Raw genomic sequence first — 13,057 nt, 5'->3', positions numbered from 1 at the left:
TGCTGCAACATAAACATATGTCTTAAATATATTCTTTAGTGTTTTCTGGATATAATTATTTTAAGCTTTTTATTAAATAAAAACCATGAGAGCCAGATATGTAGGTTTGTTAGTTAGTGATTAACAATACTGCCATGTCATTCACTTTGATTCCGTTAGTCATATTTAGAAAATGTGGTAGTGGTGCACTTGTGCCCCTTGTGGCTGAAATTAGTATTACAACAAACACTAGTGACCCTGGCATACAAAATACAAAGACAACTACAACAAAATAAATCTTGCCCCTGGCATTTCTTCATTTTCCTGTTTCACCCGTGAAAAACATGAAATTGGCAAGATTATTCTGGAAGGACCATTTTTACATGTTTAACCCTGTAAAGCCCAAATATAAAAAAACATTAGATTTTTTTTTTGTTGACCTTTCAGATGTTGTTGTAGGGAGCCTCTGGAGCAGAAATGAAAGAGTTCTCAATTTATTTACGTTTTGGTAAGTTTTTAGGGAAATGTTGTAATATTGCAACGTTGGCCTTAGGTGGGAGTAGAATTTCTGTATTTCTACTCACATTGTCTGAATAAATATATTGAACAACTAAGGGTTGATTTGCAGGATTGATTGCTTACTTAGCCCTATATCAGTATATAGCATGAATAATAATCACACATCAGTCATATTTGTTATGAATAGTCATTTATTAAATAGTAATGCAATGGTATTCCCCAAAAACAGTTCCTGTCGTCGGAAAAGCACAGACGGACGTCACACTTGCTGCATTGCGTGTTTGTGTACCTGTAAATGACATCCTCTGTGATATCTGGACCAGACAAATCAGTATATATTCTGTAAATATCTGATGATAATGCTAGTGAATATAAATGAGAGGAGGAGAAAACAATATCACCTATCATCCATCAATGTCATGCGGATGTCAATGGATTGGGTAATGAGTTATGGTATGAGTTGGTGATAATTACTATTAATCATAATTTAACTACTTTTCAACCACTTAGACTGAATAAAAACATGAAGTCTGTAGCTCTGTTTGCCACGTGTCACTGAACTCACCAGAGATGCAATCAATCTTGCGTCCAGAGCAATCACAGGAGGTGAACAATGGAACAAAATCATGTTTACATGTATGTGGCTCAGGAGATAAATGGACCTTTAATCAATCAGGGTCAGTGATTTCATCTCAATCATTTTCAAACAACAAGTGTCCTTGCGCAAAACATAATTTTCCTCCATATCTATGCTTTGTTGGATAAAGGCTTCAGCTGAATGACAAGTTATAATAATGATATGTTTGGCGGATCGTTCTGCTTGAGGTCATTATATGGATTTTATGTATTGAAGGCTGGGAAGGCTTTAATGGCAGTAGATTGGGCTTGTGTGGGCTACCTCTGCACAAACAGCTTGTGCAGCCAGGAAGAAGTAATAATCTGCTCGCTGTCCTCACCAATCACACCCACACACCTGGCCACCTCTTAGTCCCCAGGTCGCACGGGAGATTTAGCGGTGGAGCTGTCAATCAAGCTACACCCACAGTCCTGCAGGCCTCTTCTGTCTGTCACCCTCAGCGTGTGCGCGCGATGCAGTCTGACGTCGGAAGCCAGTCGATATGAAGCAGAGTAAATACAGCGCACAAGTGTCCCCGTTCTTCAAATGCCACCAGATGTTTAAACACAAATCGGTTCTAACACTTCATAGCAGAACTTTTTATTACCCCTAACTTCCTGAGTTCATATCGATAAGAGAGGGAAAGGATGATGAAAAGCAAAGGGAGATGATAAGAGAAAAAGCAGATTGGAGCTGATTCCTGCTTCAATCTGACAGATGATCTGAAGACTGTTATTCTCAGGCTGCGTGCCCCCTTCTACCTCAGAATACGCTCTATCTCTGTCTTTGTACAGTAATAGAATATTCTGTCCCAAGACTCCTCCTGTTCACGCCCGCTCAGGTATTTTATACTCTTTGACTCGCTGCACTTCACAGACTCTTCCGTGGCCATTGTGCTTCGAAAAAAACCAGCTCTTACAAAGGCCCTGGAGATTTCTGCCCCCTAGCTCCCTGTCATCCATCTGCCAAGGCCCACACTCCCCCTCCTCCCCTCACCCTCTTACCAATGATAATGAGTGGTAGACTTCACAGAGAAATATCTGTCGGGTTACTTCGTTTTATTTTTTGAAGCCATTGATCTTGTCTCATGTCCTTTGGTGAGCTTCTTCTGTAGTTCCAAATTAGAGCCTTCCTTTCTTTTTCTTTTTTCAAACCTCAATGTCCCTTTTCCTTTCAGCAGTAAGCCCGCTGCAACACACAATATCGGTAAACCACACCAAACAGTTGTTGAATAGTAATCCATAATTTTTATTCAGCCAGCGATGTTGCAGCACATTGCCAAATGTCTTGTCTCTCCATAGTGTAAACTACAGGGATTATCTTCTGTCCTTCAAACAGTCACTTATGAATACAAGATCTAGGGCATTGTTTAGAGTTGGCTCCACATGCCTTACTGCAGTCAATTAGCTCGGTAAATAAAAGGCCTTGCTCCATTTAGGATGGATCCTATGTCTGACATGAAAGAGGCGTCGCTCCCCAAGGACACAACAGCCTTGGCTCACTTCTACGAGTTCCTTCTGTTCACAACAAGAACGGGTACTTTCCGTAAATAATAGTTGCGTGTATGTAAAAATAACCGCGTCAGTGTTTCAAGTGAATGTTTGGACAGAAGAGTTCAGACTCCAGTGACTTAGAGTTGTCTTGTTTGCCATGTGCAGGTCTTATCTGTTATTTGTTGACGAGTCCAACACAGTAAAGCTGATATCCACAGAGAGAAGTGTGCACATGGCAGTGTGAGTGCTTGTGTCAGTCTCTCCCTCCGACCCACAGGGGGCAGACTAATGCCCTTATCAGAAGCTGACATGCTGCCACCACATTCCTCCCCCTTGCCCCCGCCTGCCTTCCTCTCCCCCTCTTTTCTCTCCTCCTCCTCTTTCTTACACTCTCTTTCTCCCCGTCTCTCTTTTCCCTCACACAGACCCAACACAACACATTTGTCCCCATCTCACTCTGCTCTGCAGCTGCGAGGCATGCCATCGGAGGCGAGATAGCAGGGCCCGGGTCGCAGAATGAAGCAGCGGGGTTTAAACCGGCTGCGGTTATTAGCATGTTGAACAGCTAGGGAGTTATGGAAAAAAGGGAGTCTCAGCCAGGGGTAAATAAATACGCTTCACGTGGCAAAATCACTCGCTTGGCCACCAACCTCAGACCACAACAGCCAGGCTTCATGCTGAACTGTATCTGTCTTGGCCGGCGGTTGACATTTAAGCAGCTTAGGCGGATGAATATCTTCACACATTGCACGCCGGTCTCATTTACAGAAATGGCTGGAATCATGGCCGTGTGCAGGGGAGCGTTTCTCAGTTTTGTTTCATCAGTGTGAATCAAGCATTGAATGCTGTCAGCATGCCCGTACTCAAACCATTAACTCAGCAAACACCGGTCCCCTGCCTCCACTCCAGCAGTGGAGACCTATGAGTGGTGGTGTCCTGCAATTGCACAGTTCTAATCACCACAGCCTGCATTTCACTTTCTCTGGAATCTGCCACTTCCCCAAATGTATTCGCTGGCTGCTGCAGTGAAGTTGGAAGATCTCCTAGGGCTGTGTATCCACGATGCCAGCTGCTCTGTGTTATAACTTTTGGAATGAATGCGCCATTGTTATTCTACCTCTGGCTCCCACAGCGTTTAGCACAGAATGATTGTGAGAAAGGGAGAGAGGGAGGGAGAGCAGATTAAATTGATAGAGAAAATGAGAGTGCTCTGATAGAGAGTGAGCGGAGAAAGGGAGTGCAACAAAATAATGTGAAAATGAAGGAGGGAAATAGAGAATATAGGAGGAAAAGGACAACACAGTGAATGTAGATAAGATAGAGTGAGAAAGAGAACTGTTTTGCATCTAAATCCTGCAGTGTGTAGCAGTCCCACACCTCATCTGCATATTAAACTGGCCCTGTGGCTGCCTTCTCTCTCAGAGGGTCAACTATCATTGTTTCTGTTGGTTTAAACAGAGCACTGCCTCGCAAAACAAGGGCATCAGATAAGTCACACAGTTGTTGTTTTTTCATATGTGCGCGCAATTTTTAACAGCCTGCGCCTGTATTTCATTTCACATTGACCGAGCTTTTGTCTTTGCCCCTGGACATTCCTGCATTAATGATACACACATGAATTAATCACACAGCAAGGCAAACAGCAGCATACTCTATGATAATGCAAATTAGAGCGACGCCATTGGGTCATGCTATTTCTACCACAGCTTGTTTTCTCGCTGCAGCATCCATGATAATTAGGCAATGTGCAATTGTTTTGTGCGACAGACATGCATCACCGAGCAGCCACAATGAGAAGTTGTGCCAGAGATTCATTTTCTTCCAACACTAATGCTGAGAATATAGCTGCCAGTGGCAAGACCCACAGGGCAGAGTCAAAAAAGCATCAAGCACAGCAAACAGCACGCAGGTACATCCAGGACTTGTCCAGGCAGTGAGCAATTTTTACGTGATTGGAGAAAGAATTGCAGAGACGTGGCCGATGTCCTGTTTGCATATTTACTGCTGACTCTGTCACAGCCAAACCATCTGCAGTATGTGATGTAAGAGCTCCTGACAGAACTGCAATCATTTGACTTCACTACTATAGGTAACCTATTCGACTGCATTGCATTGTCACAGGGAGTCCGTTTTGGTAAAGATTGCATACTGTACACTCCGTTTATTTAAAATGCTCTGTCAATGCATGCTCTTGAATGTGTGAAGTTACTGTATCTATAATACTGACACAAGTGTCGTATTCTCTAAACACACATTAAATGATGGTTTTCTTATATTTTGAATTTGGCTGCCAAAATGTGTTGGCATAGCTGATGATGCTGAGGCTGTCAATCCCAAAGGCTAAAATCCCAAAGTTCCCTCGCACTCCCCCCCTGCCCAAAATGCCTCCATTGGACTCCTTTGTTTACTTCCCTAACATGGTGACATCACTATGTAACATTCACAAACATTTTTAAGAATATGGCCTCTTTAATATTTTTCATGTCTTTTTTGGGGGACATTGTAAACCAGATTGTTCTCTTGTTCTAAGGGAAATGCAAAGCCACACTAACAACTCTCTGAGAAAATAACATATAAAAACATAATCTTTTTAACACCATGCTGAATTTGCAATATTTATTAGCAAAGCGGCAAGCTACATAGCTTCAGAGTACACCTTCATATTCTACATGTCTAACTCGTTAACTGACATAGTTTTGTAACTCTTACAGGGTTATACATCAATTGTTGTGCTTCTCACAAATCATATGGTAAAATGATTGTCCTCATACCTTCAAAAAATGTGAGTGGAGTTCAATTTGATGACATTTGGGTTCAAAATTGGATAGAAACACAGCTGGCCAGGGGAGTGCAGCTACTCTGTCCGCAGAAAATGAAATTGAATCTTCTGTTGGGTTTTTTTGTGGGAAAGCTCTGTAAAAGTTCTTTTCAGCTCTATAACAAGGTCACACTACTTCTATGTAATCCTATTTTTTTCAGAATTGGTACAAATGTTTTTAGTTTTTTTGTATCAAGTCTGAAATATAAGACAGCTGCTTCTTAAGGGACAGGGACACAACAAAACCACATTCAGCAAAACTCAAAATAGTAGCTGAAAATGATCAAAATAAATAGACTGGACTTTCTCTTGACCTACAGTGCAGACTAATCAGATGTTGTGTTGTTGTTGTGCTGTGTTCATATTCTGTCACAGCACTAAATATTATTTCAAAGGATTAGTTGAAATCGATCAAGTCTCTAAAACCTTGTACCTGTGGTTTTTGATAATGATTTGGAAAAACAATCAATTTCCTGGTAAAATAAAGGCAACTTGATATTTCTACCTGTTGCATATGGTTATGAAAAGATGATCTATTACTTATATATAGTTCAAGCCATATGACATTGGGCTCAATGCAGTGATCTAGTGCTGCTTTCTGGCACTCAACTCATACTTGATGTATAACCAAACTTTTCGCGTGTTTTTTTCTGGCTCAAGATGACTAAACATAGTCTTGCCAATGTCAACCGCTGCATTTTATTTGACATAGACCAGACATTATTCAAACATTTTGAGCCGAAACAACTATATTATTAATAACACAAGAAGTGACAGCCTGAAGGCAGTGCTAGATTGATCACTGAATTGAGCCCAATGTCATGCAATGTCATGTGGCTGGATTTTCATTGTCCTGATAAATGGATAAGACGTGTCTGGGGCAACTAGGAAAAACAGGGATCCATCTCAAAAAGGAGCTGTACTACATCCTAATCACCTTGGGTCATAGGAGGACGCTTAGATATTCTGGGAGGAAATCGTCAGCCTGCTGCCAAGATTTGCTAAGAAAATATAGTCAGTGGGCTTAGTAGAGGCAAATTTATGCTGACTTAAAACGAGGCTCTACCTGTAAAACGCCGGCTATTCAAGTAATGTATTATGTAGAACACTATGCAGACTGACAGCTACCTTGTTTGTAGTCGGAGTGTGTAGGGTAGCTTCAGAGAGATTACTGAAGCTCACTGTGTGTGTAATGAAGCCCTGAGTCAATAACAGATGCGGGCTTAAGGCCAAAGGCTGAGCCTGTGCATCAAAGTTGCAACGTCGCTACGAGTCAGTGTGCCCGGGCATGCTCGCGTTTGATTGACAGCCTGTTGGTCCCTGGAACTAATCTGCTTCTCCCTGTAGGGACACAGAGTTAGTTATGGCTACATTGTTAAAGGTATGTCAGGTTGGCTACATCGCCGCCATCATGGGAAATGTGACACCCATGTCACTTTAACTGGTGGAGATGGCCACTGCTGGCAGCCGGCCTGTCAGCCTCCACTGGGAACCTGGCACGCTGTCAGGAGGAGTGGAGCCTCGCCACTGTGGAGGGAAAAAATTGCATTTACTGGAGGTGAATTCCCAACACACACGCACGGACATTCTCTTGGAAGCCTCTGTCTCTGCCTGGGATGTGAGGGGGGCTGTGATGAGGGGGAGAATAGTGAACTCGTGCCCATCTGGTTGTTTCTACCTTTACTCTCTGAAATGCATGGCAAAGATGAATAAGTGGAGTGATGGTGGCAGGCCCAGTTCAGCTTGGCAGGCCCGTTGAACATGCCTGTGTGAGGGTGGGGAAGGGGAGGAGGGGGAAACAGAGCGAGTAAATGTTTGCACCTGTGGACCATTATCACCTCCAAGAGAACAGTGGTCAGAACTCCTTTCAAGGCAAACAAATCTCAAATCTGACAATTATCTAAATGATGAAGACTGTAGTGAAGTTACCTCCTGTTGAGTCTTTGTATGGTATGCTGGGATGTTTGTATGGGTGGAGGCTGCGTGAGGAGATTTGCATCGATAGTAGTTTAGTTCCCCTTGTGTTTCCTACCATCTGATCCCCTTTCCTTCTCTTCCAATGCAGGGCTTGGTAAAAAAAAAGAGCCTCTATTGATAGACCTCCTTGTGTTTGTTTGATGTTCTAAACAGTGCGACGTAATCTGCAGACGCTCCGCTCTGATCCAAACCCATCAACCTTGCATGAAGCTTTCTAGTCCAAAGCATTTCAATTCCTTTTATAATTGAGTTTGTCTGCTGCCTCTGTGATTGCTTTGGATCTCTATGTTGCTATCAAACAAGGCAATTACTTCCAAGTCGCATATTTTCTCCACCCTAAAAAAAAAAAAAAACACCCCAAAATCAGGATGCAACTATTTCAAAATCTCCTGCCAGTTCTGGATGTCTCGCCTTGCCATGATTGTGAAGTCGAGAACTAACGGCTAAAAAAAACCCGACAGCTATCAATAATTAATTAATGCGGGTTAATATGTTAACAAACTTATAGTGGTTGATAATTAGATGAGCAACAGTGTCTGATTCAGACTTAATTACTAAGTCACTGTCTGTTCTGTGGGGCTTTAATGAATAATTAATTACAAGAAGCATGAATTATTAGTGCTTACCAAAGATCCTCCAGAAACACACGCCCGTCCCTGTTTGTGGTGTTATCTCGTATTGATTGATGATTCGTTTTTGATTGAGGAAAATAAAAGAAGCTCTTGTGCTACAACACTGCAGTTCATAGATGTGCATGTCACAGATAACAGAGCAGCGTTTGATGCAGTGTATATACTGTATCTATACATATATATATATATATATATACAGGATCCCCATGTGGTATCATAATAGTCGTGACTTTTTCTAACACAGGTGTGAAATCACACAGACACACTCCTTAAAATGGTGCACACACAACCTCATTATAGTGCACACTGCCATTTCACAGTCCTGAGATTAAGTGCACAGATTGATTTCCCGCCCTTTAGTGCACATGGGTAACCTCAAGAAAGTTTTTGTGAGTGTGGATTTCTCATCTGCAGACACTCTGATTTATCCGCTCTGCATTTGCATATGCGCACAATGTGATTAACCGCCATGCCTTATCTTTTTGCCTTGCTACTTCACCACACGCATGCACTCACACTCACACATACCCACGCGCGGCGCGTCACGAGCTCACACAGGTCGACGTGCGCACACGTTCCCGGGCAAACAGCATTGTGTGTTCTGAAGTAGCAATGATGAAAAGGCACATTAAGACAAACCAAGATAAAGAGTCTCTGAAACAGTGTGTTCTTCTCCAGCTTCACTTACAGTCGGACTGTAGCAGTTAGCGAAGCCTCCAGGCTTTCCCCAACTAATTTCAGTGTCTTTATATATGGCCCGAATCCCTCACTGGGGCCAGTTGTGCAGGTGAAACTGTCCATGTGTCTACATTCAGTTGTCAGTCACACACAGTAACTTTGTACAGAGGCGCCAAGGGCTAAAATCAGCTGTAGCTAGCATCATTTAGATGCTGCAATAATATGTCAATCCATATCATTAACACCCGCTGAGCCTGGGGACACGTGAGAGCAGATTGAATGACTTACTCCTCAGGCACCCTGAGCTTGTGTGTGTGTGTGTGTGTGTGTGTGTGTGTGTGTGTGTGTGTGTGTGTGTGTGTGTGTGTGTGTGTGTGTGTGTGTGTGTGTGTGTGTGTGTGTGTGTGTGTGTGTGTGTGTGTGTTGTGTGTGTGTGTGTTGTGTGTGTGTGTGTGTGTGTGTGTGTGTGTGTGTGTGTGTGCGTGTGTGTGTGCGTGTGACTCACCACTACAAACGTTTTCAAAAATAAATGCATCTCTCCCATACATGCCCACTTTATGCGTTTCCCCTCCATAAACAGATCCTTTAAATAGGTTCCCTTTGCCGAATATGTGCTTATTTTGCACTTAGGTGGTTGTTCCGCAGGCTGACAGACACTGATGTGTTTGTTTTCGATAGGATTTTACAATCCCTCTTTCTTTGATCCACTGAGGCTGCTCTTTTGGCAGCTTTGCTGTCAACATTTGAAGGGTGAAAGTACCGTAGAAGGGAAACTTGAACAACACCAGAAGGCTGACTTCCTGTACTCTTGAGGGCTCAGGTGTTAGCAGTCAGTATGCGGTGCCCACACACACACACACACACACACACACACACACACACACACACACACACACACACACACACACACACACACACCACATCCTGGTGTAAGTGTGTAGGCTATACCAACAGGGCTGATTACTTTCAATGCTGAATATGATGCATTATCACCTCCTGTAATAATGTCCTTCTCACTTCATCATATTTCTCACCTTACACATCTGATCACCTGTGCTTCACTCTCTGCTCGGAAAATCCCCGGTGGCTCCTTCTTGTCAAATAGCTGTAATCAGCGCTGATGCTCTGTTAGACCCCTCTCCAAGGCATTAATCAGATTGTATTGTATTGCAATGCCACAGGGGGCCGTTAGAACTGATATTCTTTTGACAAGGACGGAGAATAAAGAGATTCTTTGATTGAGAGTGATTGGGCTGTAATCGTTAATTGCAGCTATTCCTCATCATGTCCCTTTGTCTCGTCGACCACCTCTCTCCTCTTTTTGGTGCTGTCTGTTTTTTTTCTACTTAGCTGAATTTCTCCCTAAATCTGAGAGGAATGTGAATAGCAATACGTTATCATCCTCTCCTTCACTCCTCTCCCCTCCCCCTGTGTTTCCAAGGTCAATACAACTCATTCACTTTTCTTTCATGATAAAATCCACTCCCAACTTTAGCCAAATGTCCGTCTACCTCTGGAGATTTATCTCAATTATTTCCCCACCAGTGTGTCTGCCAGCTCTTAAACATGAGCATCAGAGTGCCAGGTCCACCTAGGGAGACATGGTAAATCTTTTGATGTCTTGTGAGCGTCTATCGGCTATACGGATGGGCTGTAAATTCCCTGAAGGCGGCTGAACAGCTTTATCCACAACAGCAGGAAATCCAGCCCCTGACAAGGAGAATGTGGACTAATCTGCCACATTTTCAATAAACATGGCGAAATACCCTTAAACAGCACATAAACTGGAGTAAATCCTTTTGCGTATGCCGGGCTATAATAGCAATCGCTCTCTATTGTTGTTCTTGTGTGAGGAGTATGAATAAGGCCTGTATTTATTGTTGATGATAGATTGGCAGCTAATTAGGAGGCTGCGTGTAGAAACATAAGAGTATGCATACTGAAGGTGTCTGAGAAGCAGAAACAATGGAGAGAAAGAAAGAATGGAGGGAATTTAAGATGGAAGTCAATAGAAGCGAAAGACACGAACAGCAAGAGTAATATCCAGGGACAGAGAGGGAGAGAAGAGGAATCGGTATTGCGAGATAGTCCTTGCTACCTCGTCATGTCCTTGTGCAGGATTTATGAGCTCTAAGATCAGGGACAGGTTTAGGGTGCAAGCAGGAGGAACGTTTGGAAAAGTGAAAGGAAAGCAGGGAAGGATCCAAGGGTGGCGTTAGAGCGGAGAGAACGCTCAGATCTACTGAAGTAGGTTGGAACCGCGCTGTGGGTTGAGACGTCGCTCCCGCGTAATGCCAGGTGACAGGAGGAGAAATGGGAAGGCAGAGAGGAACCAAAGGAAGAAATAGAAAAAAGGGCCCGAACAGAGGGAAACGGAGCCAAGACATCATTGAAGGATCAAAGGGCGCTGATTTGATTAGCTCTTATAACATACAGGTCAAGGTAGGGGGAGCGAAACAGTGGAAAACAAAGCAAAGGAGAAAGGTGGAGGGAAGAGGGAGCAGAAGAAGATCAAGTTAGGGAGGATGGGGTGTAGGTGGATGTTGGGGGGGGGGGGGTGAGGCTATGTGGGTGGTGTAATATATCTGTGTCACAGGGATGATGAAGGGGGCCAGGAGGGAGAGCTCTGCAGTTCACCTTCTGGCCCCTGGAGGAAACACACTGACCCTGGCCCACCCCCCCCCCCCTGGCCCACCTCCCCTCCACCTGCACGATTTATGACACTCAGGGTCAGTCCAGGGTTGCTCGCTTTAAGGACATTGGTGAATCGGTGTGTGTGTGTGTGTGTGTGTGTGTGTGTGTGTGTGTGTGTGTGTGTGTGTGTGTGTGTGTGTGTGTGTGTGTGTGTGTGTGTGTGTGTGTGTGTGTGTGTGTGTGTGTGTGTGTGTGTGTGTGTGTGTGTGTGTGTGGTGTGTGTGTGTGTGTGTGTGTGTGTGTGTGTGTGTGTGTGTGTGTGTGTGTGTGTGTGTGTGTGTGTGTGTGTGTGTGTGAAATCGCGTTGTGTGAAGCAAGCTGTTGTATGTCAAGGAGGATGAGACCTTAGTGCTGCCTGGGGAAAAGGGCAGTAGTGATTTTTATCTGGGGCTCAGAAAGTGAGCACGGGCACATCCACGCGTAATCCCGCATGACACAGTTTGAAAGGAGAAAGACTGACAGAAACCCAAATGGAAATCAAGGGAAAATTGGACCAAGATGACTGAATGAGAAAGGGTAGTTGGAGGCGTACTGCATACTGATGGTTTTGCTTCATTGTCCATTTTCACTGTGATGTGCCGGCTCTTCTGCACGGTCAGATCACTCTTTGAACCCTTTCTATAGAAGTTTCATTCTCTCAGGGTTGCTGCAGGGAAGGCAGCTAAATGGGAATGTTAGACTATTCCATCTAGATCCAAAATTGGTTACTTGATTGACAGAAATGTGATCAATAGTAATATTCAGTAAGTAGACGAAATATCATACTGGTCATCTTCTCCTCAGCTCTTCTCTGGTATAATAGTTTTACTAGAAGGGCCGTTTCTATGAGCGAAAATAATGTTCTATTTGCAACAAAATTCAGGAGGTTATTGCATATCCAATGACACACTCTTCCACCAAGTTTCATTCAAATTGAGCCAGTATTTTTTTCATTTTCCTTCAGACAAACAAAGAAACAACCAACCCAAAACCATAACCTCCTTGGCTTAGGTAATAATAAAAACATCACTTTCTGCTCCATGAAATGTAGATTTTTCCATCATTTTCTGACATTTTAAAGCTGCCCCTATCAATACTTTTATATAAACAATGGCTTATTGTCTAATTGTAATGTGAAATGGGTCCCTAGTGGTAATGAATCCACTGAGAATGATCATTGATTCTGAAGTCTTTTTTTATCCTGCAACTGTAATATTTGTGGTTAACACTTACAGCCCTCATGAACCACACGCAGTAGAACACTGTTTTTGTCAGACGAACACATTTAACAACTAGCTGCTGAACATAGTAGATAAATTAGCGGCTAAAGAGACACCTATCTCCCTCCAGAGTTGGTAGGGACCAAAAACGGAGCAAATAGGAGAGTTCACATGCAGGCGACCAGAAACCCCAATTCAAACTAATGAAGCCCCGTTGTCGTAAATATGTAAGAAATATTGGGTGATAAATAGATAAATCAACAATAGTGAATTGTAGCCATATTTATATATTTTCCACATGCTACTTTGCTCCATGTGATTGTTTTTATGGTTTCCTTTGTTGCATATTGTATTGCCATTTAGTTGTGTGATTGATTGTGGCTATATCCACTAGAAGAAGGTTTTATCTCCATTATCCTTTGAGGCATGCTTGAGATAAAGGGATATACACA

General features: G+C 43.2%; 1 protein-coding gene across 1 annotated transcript in view; it reads left to right on the top strand.

Moving 5' to 3' along the window:
- Window positions 1-13,057, top strand: part of tenm1 (teneurin transmembrane protein 1) — a 207,729-nt gene that overhangs the window by 158,439 nt on the left and 36,233 nt on the right. The gene's annotated exons all lie outside the window — the stretch shown is intronic.

The sequence above is a fragment of the Trematomus bernacchii genome, unplaced genomic scaffold (assembly GCF_902827165.1).
Source record: "Trematomus bernacchii unplaced genomic scaffold, fTreBer1.1, whole genome shotgun sequence".
Classification (NCBI taxonomy): domain Eukaryota; kingdom Metazoa; phylum Chordata; class Actinopteri; order Perciformes; family Nototheniidae; genus Trematomus; species Trematomus bernacchii.
Note: the sequence above shows the minus strand (reverse complement) of the source record. Positions and strands in the feature narration are given on the sequence as shown.